Source organism: Panthera onca, chromosome A3 (assembly GCF_046562875.1).
Source record: "Panthera onca isolate mPanOnc1 chromosome A3, mPanOnc1 haplotype 2, whole genome shotgun sequence".
Lineage (NCBI taxonomy): Eukaryota > Metazoa > Chordata > Mammalia > Carnivora > Felidae > Panthera > Panthera onca.
The window spans coordinates 14,499,409-14,508,838 of NC_138341.1; the positions used below are offsets into that span (position 1 = coordinate 14,499,409).

The 9,430-nt window shown below is 41.2% G+C and overlaps 1 long non-coding RNA gene across 1 annotated transcript in view; it reads left to right on the plus strand.

Annotated features, from left to right (window-relative positions):
• LOC132689440 (uncharacterized) overlaps positions 1–3,483 on the plus strand; it is a 42,640-nt gene extending 39,157 nt beyond the window's left edge. The window contains exons 2-3 of the long non-coding RNA XR_009615012.2: positions 2,763–2,877; positions 3,423–3,483. This is a non-coding gene — a long non-coding RNA (uncharacterized LOC132689440). The remainder of the gene's footprint in view (positions 1–2,762; positions 2,878–3,422) is intronic.
• Positions 3,484–9,430: the final 5,947 nt, after the last annotated feature.

The following is a 9,430-nucleotide window of genomic DNA, read 5'->3' on the forward strand; positions in this document are numbered from 1 at the left end:
AGAGACCTAGAGCACACTCCCAAGGATAGAGAGCTTATGAATGTGTGTCTTTTATTCTATGTAGAATTGCCCAGTTTGCACTGGACAAAGACCAAGGCTTTTCTGGGAGTGGGTCTGGACCATCTTTGATTTCCTGGCAGGACATACATTTCTGACTGTGCCGGGTCACGTGCATAAAAGATTAACTATCGGAAAGGGCAGCAAGAGAGTTCACCTTTGTTTTCCTTTTTCAGGACCTGGTCTCTGTCGCTGGAGTATGGAACAAGGGGGAGGCATTGCTTTGGGTGTGGCAGTGGGAGAGAGTCATACCCTGAGCCTGACCTTGGTACAAAAAGATTTTTCTGTGTCTGGCCAACCCACTCTGCTTACCTACACCCTGTGCACTTCCACTGCCTCCTGCTGATGCCTCTCATCAGTAGATGGTTCTTCTCGAATACCTTTGGGTTACCCTTCATAGCAAACCCACACTTCGCTATGTGGGAGGCTCTGTGACCTTGATGCTCTACCTACCATGTGCCTTAACTTCACTGTATAACACGTGGTCCCATTCCCCACTGATCTCTGTCACATAAGAACGACAAAATGCCATAGAAGAAAATGAGCTTTGCAGACAGACCAGCAAGTTTGCTTCATGACTGTTTGGATGTGGGACTTTGGAGAAATTGCTTAAACTCTCCGAATCCTAGTTTCTCTAATCAAAAATGAGGACTAGAAATATATTCTTTGCAGTAAAAATTATGTAAAACATCTGTTGTGTTGTTTGGTACCACATATGCCATTTATATTATTTTAAGACCCATGTGTAGTTGGACATTGCTTTTAATTCGTATTTTACCACATAATAGCTGGAATAGAGCTAAAACACTAAAACACGGTACATGTAAAAACTGAGGTAATCTATCTTTGCCGCTTTCCAGTTGTGTGATTTGAGGAAATTCCTTAAACGCTCTCAGTCTATATTTTATTATCTAAAATTTATCAGAATCACAGTACATATTCCAGAGAGTTGTGTAAAGATGAAATGTGATAATGTTTTGAGGTAATTAACAAAGATCCACACCCAATAAACATTCAACCACTATTAGGGACTGTCCTTCAGCAAATGGAGAGTTCGATCAAGCCAACAGTAATTGTTTCTAACAGTTAGATTGGCCTCCTCCTGTCCCTCAGAGCTCACTGTCTTCTAGGTAAGGTACTGAGGGGGAGGAGGAGGGGGAGATCCTTAGGGATTCTCTGGCCTGTGGCTCTCTCATGTACGAAAGTAGAAACTGAAGCTCAGAGAGCCATGGGGCCTGGCTCAGGCCACACAGGGAGCTAACGGCCAAGCCTACTGGAGTCCTGGCTGTTTCCACAGTTCCCCAGGGCCTGACCTCTCTGCCACCTCTCATTTCTGCGCCTTTTGACCTACAGGAGTGCACAGCAAGGCCTTTGACAAATAAACAGTGGCCCAAAGATTAAACTGCACCTGAAGCTGGTTATGCAGGTTCACTTAGCATTTGAACCAAGGGCGGAAACTCAGCTATACCCAGTCTGCAAAGGGATTAACCCATTCTCAGACCCAGCTTGTGAATTATGGCCCACTTAGTAAGTACAAAAAGGGAGGGAAGAACTAAATCTCATTAAAAGAAACATAAACCTGTATAAATTTTTTAAACAGGCAAATAAAAAATTAAAAAAAGATAACATAAATAAAACAATTGAAATGGAACTAAATATATTTGGATATGCAGAAAAAACTCCAGATAACCTTTCTTCTGGCTATCTCATACATCATGGACAAGAGGGAATATGACGGAATATAGTGGAAAAGGTCATTTTCTGTGAGAAATCTTGGGAGCCATCTTAGGATTCCTCTACTGCCATCAACTGTCAAAAACCTTTGTAATCTTTTCAATTACTCTACTTCAGCCAAACTGGGCTTCTTTCTGCACCCTAAACAAGCCAACTTTATTCCTAGCTCAGGGCCTTTGCATTTGCGATTCCATTTGTATAGAGGTTTTGCCTAGACGTCACATCCACAATGAGGTCTTTCTGACCATTCTAGTTAGAGAGGTTCTCTCTGCCTCCTCATGGAAATTCCCTCTTTATCTCCCTAACACTTATTGTTACTTAAATACTATTCACTTACTTATTGGCTTTTGTGTTTATTGTCTTTCACTGTGCCCTTCTCCCCATATAAACTCCATGAGTGGAAGGACATTCCGTGAGTGTCTTGTTCATTATTGTAGCCCCAAGGCCTCGATCAGTGCTGGCACATAAGAAGCCTGCCATGAGTACTAACTAAGCACACACATGAATGCATGTTTTGTGGAAAGTGAGAGAATAGAGGGGAGTAGGAGTGAGTTGTGAGGGAAGAGGATGCAGTGTTTAGCTAGAGCTAAACACCTTGAATGACTGATTAAGAATTTGAACACAATCCTAAGAGCAGTGGGACTCTCTTGGAGACAAAATGAGGTGTTAGAGAATGTAAGTTCACAAGAGAGTTCCAGCTCCAGGTAATCATGTAACACAGCCCCTCACCTGTGTTTAGGGAACATCGAGCTTTGAGCATAACACTTAGGAGTGAGGTGACCTAACACACCTGCCACCACCCCTCCACTCTGATGCCCTGGTTCCCTTGAGGCTATAGAACAAACCTGCCTTCCCACTTGACCTTGTCCAGAGGAATGATGGATGAAAATATAATCTTATATATATGATGCAGGCTCAAAGGAGAAAAAAACGTGTACTTGTAATAACAATTCTTCAATGTTAATTTCCAGATATGTTTAAAGGACCAACAGAGCGAGCACACAGCCATTAGAATCACCTTTCGTTCCATGAAGTCTCAGGATGTGCCTCCTTCCAAAACATGAGCTGGACACAGTGGACATGGATGTAAGTTTCTAAATCTGAAGTTCATCAAGCCGTTCCTTTGGTACAATATTATTTTTAGAAATCCCTGATGGTTTATTGTGAAGGAAAGGAATTCCTTATGTGACATGTATTGGGTTCATGTGCATAATAAACTGACATTTTAGCATCCCTTGACAATTACGTTCTTTCCCATATCAGCTGTTTTCACACATTTTCTTCTTCTTAAGTTATTTAGATTTAATTATATTTATGCCCAGACACTAGCTATGGTATTAGGTTCCAAATGTTAAGTAAACCATGTTTGTACCATTTATTGTGAGATACTGTTTTTCTACATTTCTTATTAATTTTTCTAATTCATTTAACTTGTATGGATGGGGGGGATGTATTAAGATACTTTCAGCATTCTCAGCATAGGACCCTTGCTTAGGCAGGTAGCGGGACATTGTATGTATGTATGTAATATGTGTATTATATATATACACACACACACACATCACATCAGTGATGCCTTTTATTTACCTTAATGGATGAATAACCTCAGCTGTAAATATTTTCATTCATAGAATTACTCCTGTGATACCAGCAGACATATGGTCTTGTGGCAACACTTGAGCTCACTGAGCCCAGATCAAAGTAAGTGAAAGAAAGTAGTACCTGTTCAGGCATTTTAATGGTCAACTGGGAATTTCTTCTATGGTTACTTCCTAATAAACTGAGATTTCACTGATATGGAATGACAGGAATTGCAAGGTTTGGTCCAACTCTCCAGAATTTGCCAAGAGAATCTATGTCCCCTGGGCTTGAGACCAAAGTACATAATTAATTTTTTTTTTTTTTTTTTTTTTTTTTTGCCCATGCCTGTGGGAGTACACATGATTTGTCATAAAACAGGCTACTGGCATTCTCACACTTTGAGTATATTTGTTTCACTAGAAAGACTGAGGAAGAAGCTATTAGTAAAACTATGTTGATCTTCTTTCAGAGGAGGGGAAATTGAGCCTTAGGGTGAAAAGGAGAAGGTTCAGAGGAATAGCTGATGTGTCTGCGATAATTATGTTTACATGGGTAAGAGGTGTCAAAGTGACATTACTCATGAGGCTGATTTGAACAGAATGTTGCAAATCACTTTCAAGATTTTTTTTGGACTTCCCCATATTTTTGGAGGTTGGAGTCAGGATTACTGGCTTTGGTAATTAATCCTTCCCAGCCTGCATTCTTTGCTACTGAGCATAGCAGTGATTCAGGGGCCCAACCTGCTAAATCAAGATAATGCTTGACCTCTGGAAGCAGAAGCCTTTTCCTCACTTAGCTAGAGAAACTAAACCCGGGAGCACAATTGGGAAAATGAACAGAGTTCATATGTGAAGATCTGTAGAGGGAACTTAGAATGCCTGTTTTGGGCATTTTCAGGGTATTGTACGAATATAATATAAAAAAGTTATCAACTCAGAGGACAGAGTTAGTTGGGTTTTGTGAGAGAGTACAGACATGGGGCCCTTAAAGAGCTGTAATAGGTTCAGGAGAGCCATTGATTTCACCATAAGCTTATCACAGATCATCTTTCATGTCTGCTGTGCTTGCCTGTTTATTTGCCTGGTGTTCGTTTCACAAGAACATTATATTAATATCATAGCAGTGTGTAAAGGAACTCCATTGGTTTGGTTTCACTAGAGCTGGGATTGTTTGAAATTGTTTTGTCCAATAAACTATCCTTATCTTTGTTTTACTTCGCAATTAGTTATAATGCCATTAGACAACCCGGGTGACTCTAGCGAGATTGTGTAGATAAAATGATCACTTTGCTTCTCGTCAAGAAAGGGAAATAGGATCACTTTTCCACTATGAAACCAATTAAGTCTTTTTAAAAATATCATCCTTCTTTATGCTCTCAAATTATCGTGCTGGAGGAGACGCACCAAGTTTTATAAGAAGTTAAGACCAGAGTGTCCCCTTTTGAAAGAGTTAAGATTGAAGGAGCCAGCACTGGGCACAGAGTAGGTACTTTAAAAGAACATTTGAGTGATGAATGAAATTGACTGGTGATTTTCTGTTGTTTTAAAAAGAATTGTATTAGTCACTCAAGCAGCTTAAGCATGAGATTTTTAAGACCAGAGAGGAGAAAAATTGTGATCAAGTTTGCCATTGCATTTTTCCAGCTCCACAAACCAATAGGAAAGTCTTACTATTTCTTTGAGTTTAAAGATCAGTTTGAGGTTGGATGAGCCAGTAATGGGAGAATCATCTCCTGTTTTGAAAAAGAGATGGCACAGTAGATATTTTCTGTTCACTGTCACTCCACCTTTGGCCTCTCAGGACAATCTTAACTTGCTTTTATGGTGGCCCTTATCACTATGTCCTGTAACTGTTGGATTATTCTGCCTTTTCCAGTGAATGGCATACTCCTCAAGGACAAGGTTTAAATGCATCATCTGATTTTATATTCCTGGGGTGCACTTAGTGCCTGGAACATCTAGGGACTTGAAAATAGAGGATTGAATGAAAGATTAAATGACAGAATTCTGAAAGCTTTTTTTCAAGCTACAGCATCCCTTCAGTTCTTCTGTGTCTGTGGCGCGTGTATATATGTGTGTGTGTGTGTCTCACCCATGATGTTAATGGCTTCATCTAATTATGATTTTTTTTCTTACTGTGTTCAGCCCAGTTTAATTGTACCCTGACTCCCATATACAGCCTCATACCTCATACCCACCACCATAGCTATACACACCCCATACACTCTCTCATTTTTAGGCTTTAAAAGCAATAAGGATAATTTCCAGATTTGTTTCATTCCCAACAGCCAAGCCTTTCTGATGTCGGGAACCTGAACCCCTTGTCAGTGTAGCTGTAGCCTGTGGGCCATCATCAGATATTTTGTTTTTTAGGATCCAGCTAGACCAGCAGTCATAAACATAGATACTGGCCCTCATCCTCAAATTCTTTGCTCACTTAAACCTCCTTTGCATGGGAGTCTCATCCAAGGACAGCTCTCAGAAGGCTGACTTTTGTAGCCTAACGTCTGTGGGACTCAGAGAAGGTGGGTGACACTCATGAATCAGAACCAAAACGCAATTTTCCTCTAAGTCAACTTTGCAGTCTTGGCTCATTTTGACGTCAAAAGCCCGAGATCTGGAGGGGGAAGATGTGAGATGAGTGTCCTTCCTTCCGTGCTATAGCACAACATGAACTTTAGAGGGAGGATCTGCAAGTTGTTTAAGGTCTGAAATATTTGCTCCCTGACTTTCCAGTACACGTGTTTGAGGCTGAGAATCTTATCAGTAGATAAGGGAAGAGAGGCTGCCATCCCACATTCCACAAACTCACTTCCAGATGGTTTAGAGACTAGGGGTGAAAAACTCAGGCTCTTCAATCAAGCCAAACAGCCCACACCTTTATTGCCCCATTTGTTTAGCAGCCTGTCACGGGCCTTCTAACATCTCAGAATCAGCCGTGGGGGCAGCTGTTTAATTAACTCCTCAAGGCTGCGTTTTGGTGGGGGCAATTCATTTATTATGAAAAACAAATTGAAAGCTCCGAGGGTTTTTGTTCCTTTTCTTCTTCAGTGGTTACTGTTATCTGGAGCTTCTGGCTTAGTCCAAATAGCAACGATGATGGTTTTTTAAAAGGAGCCACTTGATCTTTTGTGTTGTTACTTTTTCTTTCTTTCCTTTTTATTTTCCGAAATCAGACTGGCTATCTGCCTTGAACGTGGAGAGATTTCTTTGCCTTGGTACCAGGAAACAATGGCATTTTCCCAGACTTTTTTGTGTGTTCTAGTTGTAGAAATACCACAATTGCAATATTAACTTTTTATAACAATGACAAGGTTACATGTCGCTCTGTTCCAGTTAAATTGTGGTTGTAAATAATTTTCGACCCACTTACTTCTAATAATGGTTTGGGAACTTACTGAAAGACACCTCTATGCTAGGCCTGAAGAAATATACTGAAAGATAAAAGAAGACCCCTTAAGAAATGTATAGTCTCACTTTTTGGGAAAATAGATATTCATGTTTTTCTTATTTTTAATTTTTTTATTTGGAGATAATCTTTGACTTAAAGAAGATTTGCAAAGATACTGTAGACTGTCCCCATATACTTCTCACCCAGCTTCCTCTACTGCTAACATCTTACCTAAAACAATGATATCAAAACAAATAAATTGGCATTGACATAATATTCTTAACTCAACTGTGGACTTACAGACTTTACCCAGTTTTTCCACCAGTGTCCCTTTTCTGTTCCAGAATCCAATCAGGATCCCACGAATTGCATTTAGATGTCATGTTTCCTTTGTCTCCTCCAATCCAGGACAGCTTCGTGGTCCCTTCTTGTCTTTCATGGCCTTGACATATCTGAAGGCTAGTGGTCAGGTGTTTTGTAGAATGTCCCTCTATATTCATCTTTTAGTGTCTTTTGAGAATAAGCCTCTTTCAGAATGTGCCCTGGAGATGATATGGAAAGATTTAGAATCACATGGACTTAGAGTAAGAGCCAAAGGGTCCCCTCTTTTTGAAATGCACAAACTGAGGTCCAGAGAAGAAAACCAGGACTTGCCCAAAGTGAGACAGCTGACTGAGATAGAATTAGCACCAACCCAGACCTCTTGACTTTGGAGGCAGTGTTGGAATTATCTTCCTGTCCTATTTGGAATCCTGGGGAAACTTAATTCCTGAGGAAGTCTGACCTCTAGGTGTGGTCCCATGATGCCCGGAGGACTAGGCCCTGCATGTTTTCCCGAGCCCCAGCACAGAGCCTGCTCTATAAGCACTGTTAAGTTAAATTAAATTTTGCTCCAGAGAGCCAAAATGGTGAGAATGGCTAAAGAGCTTTTGCCAGATATGAGACAAAACTGCATGGAGGGGTAAGAACTTAGAAAATGTGAGTAAGGTCAAGGGAAAAACAAAAAGCCAGATTCCTTGTAGCAACCTGAGATGCTTATAGGGGAGCCATAGTTATCGGGCAGCAGGCCTGCAGAAGCTCCTCAAACAGTAGGTAGTGTTCCCCATCCTGTGGCAAATACTTTTCTTCACCCACAATGCTGAAGGAAAGGACCTATCTACCCTTGACCTCAGAGCACTTTCTGCACATCTTAATTCCTGAGATTTGAGGGCACAGGATGTGGCAGTCATGGATTATTTTATACTGCATCTCAGTTTAGTCTCTTGATTTCAGAGCCTGTTTGCTAAGGTTCAGACAGGACCTAGCGAGGTAGTAAGATCCCCAAATCTCAGAATTGTAGTATGTGAAGTTAATAACTGGGTCAAGTAGTGCAATTATTAGTTATCTAGAATCCTAGAATGGGGAATTTATAACTCTGAGTCATAGAGTGTTCTAAAAAGTAAACTCATGCTTTATATTAGTGGTCAGTAATCAACACTCGGTTCTCAATGTTTTGTGTAGTCCTCTTGGGTATAGGAGGGCTTTCTCCTGCCATCCCTTCGGACAGCATCCCAGTGTGTCCTAAGTGCAGAGTGGATTTTCCCCATGCTTTGGAGCAACCACAGAGTAAGCAGGGAAATGGTCTGGGAGTTGAGAGTACTGAGTACCAGTTCCGGCTGTCTCCTAAGTGATTATGAAACTTGGGAAAAGTGGCTACGCATCTGTGTTGCAGAGTTGTTCCTAGCTGTGCTCTTAATCTGGTTTCACGTACCAGTCACTTACTAGCTGTGTTCCTGGGGCAATATGATGAACTTTTCTGAGTCTTCGTTTCTTCCTCTTTAAGGCAGAAATAATAACTTTAACTCCTGCAGAAGTTGGTGAGGATTAAGAGTTATAGACTGAAATATGCTTTGCACAGTACCTGCTTCATTATAAGGTGCTGTTAATTATAAAGGCTGTTCCTCCTGTAATGTTCTGTGGCTCTGAGAGCGGGACCTGGTGGTTCTACTAGAGAGCTATTACCATAATCACCATCTTCTGCAAGGTTAAGGTAATTTCTAAACCTGAATTGTGAGATGCTCGCAGGACAGGGTGTCAGACCAAGCAGGCGAAGGTCCATGAAAATGAGCCCTGCAAGGTCATCATAGCTTGAATCTTTGTGAGAAGGTGACAGAACTTTCCTCTAGCTCTTACACAGGGTGGGAGACATTCTGTTCTCGGTCTCCTCCTTCTTTTCTTACCCCAACTGTGCAGAGCTATTTTGGGTCTATGTATTTTGGGAGCCATAATGAGGTGCTTCTCATCATACCTTGCCATTTTCAGGCAGCCTTTACTAGCCGCCTGGACACGGGAACAACATAGCAATTTAAGAGCTATAGTGGACTAGGCCGGAAATAGAGAGGCCCGACTGCAGTGGTGAGAGATGGGAGTGGGGAATAAAAGAGGAAGGCTAAAATGGCTTACCATCATACACAGAAACATTCAGAGGATGAGAAACCAAATTTCCTCATGCATGTACCGCAATACGCCTGGAGAATGCAAAGAGTGGGTGATCTGCAGCAAAGAACCATCTTCAGTGGGTCTAGAGTCGAAAAATGAGCTTTCTTCATTTGCTAGAGTGTAAGGGCTGTCCAAGTTGCCTGATCATGATTCATTTAGACCTCAGGTTCTACAGACATGGGAATAAATT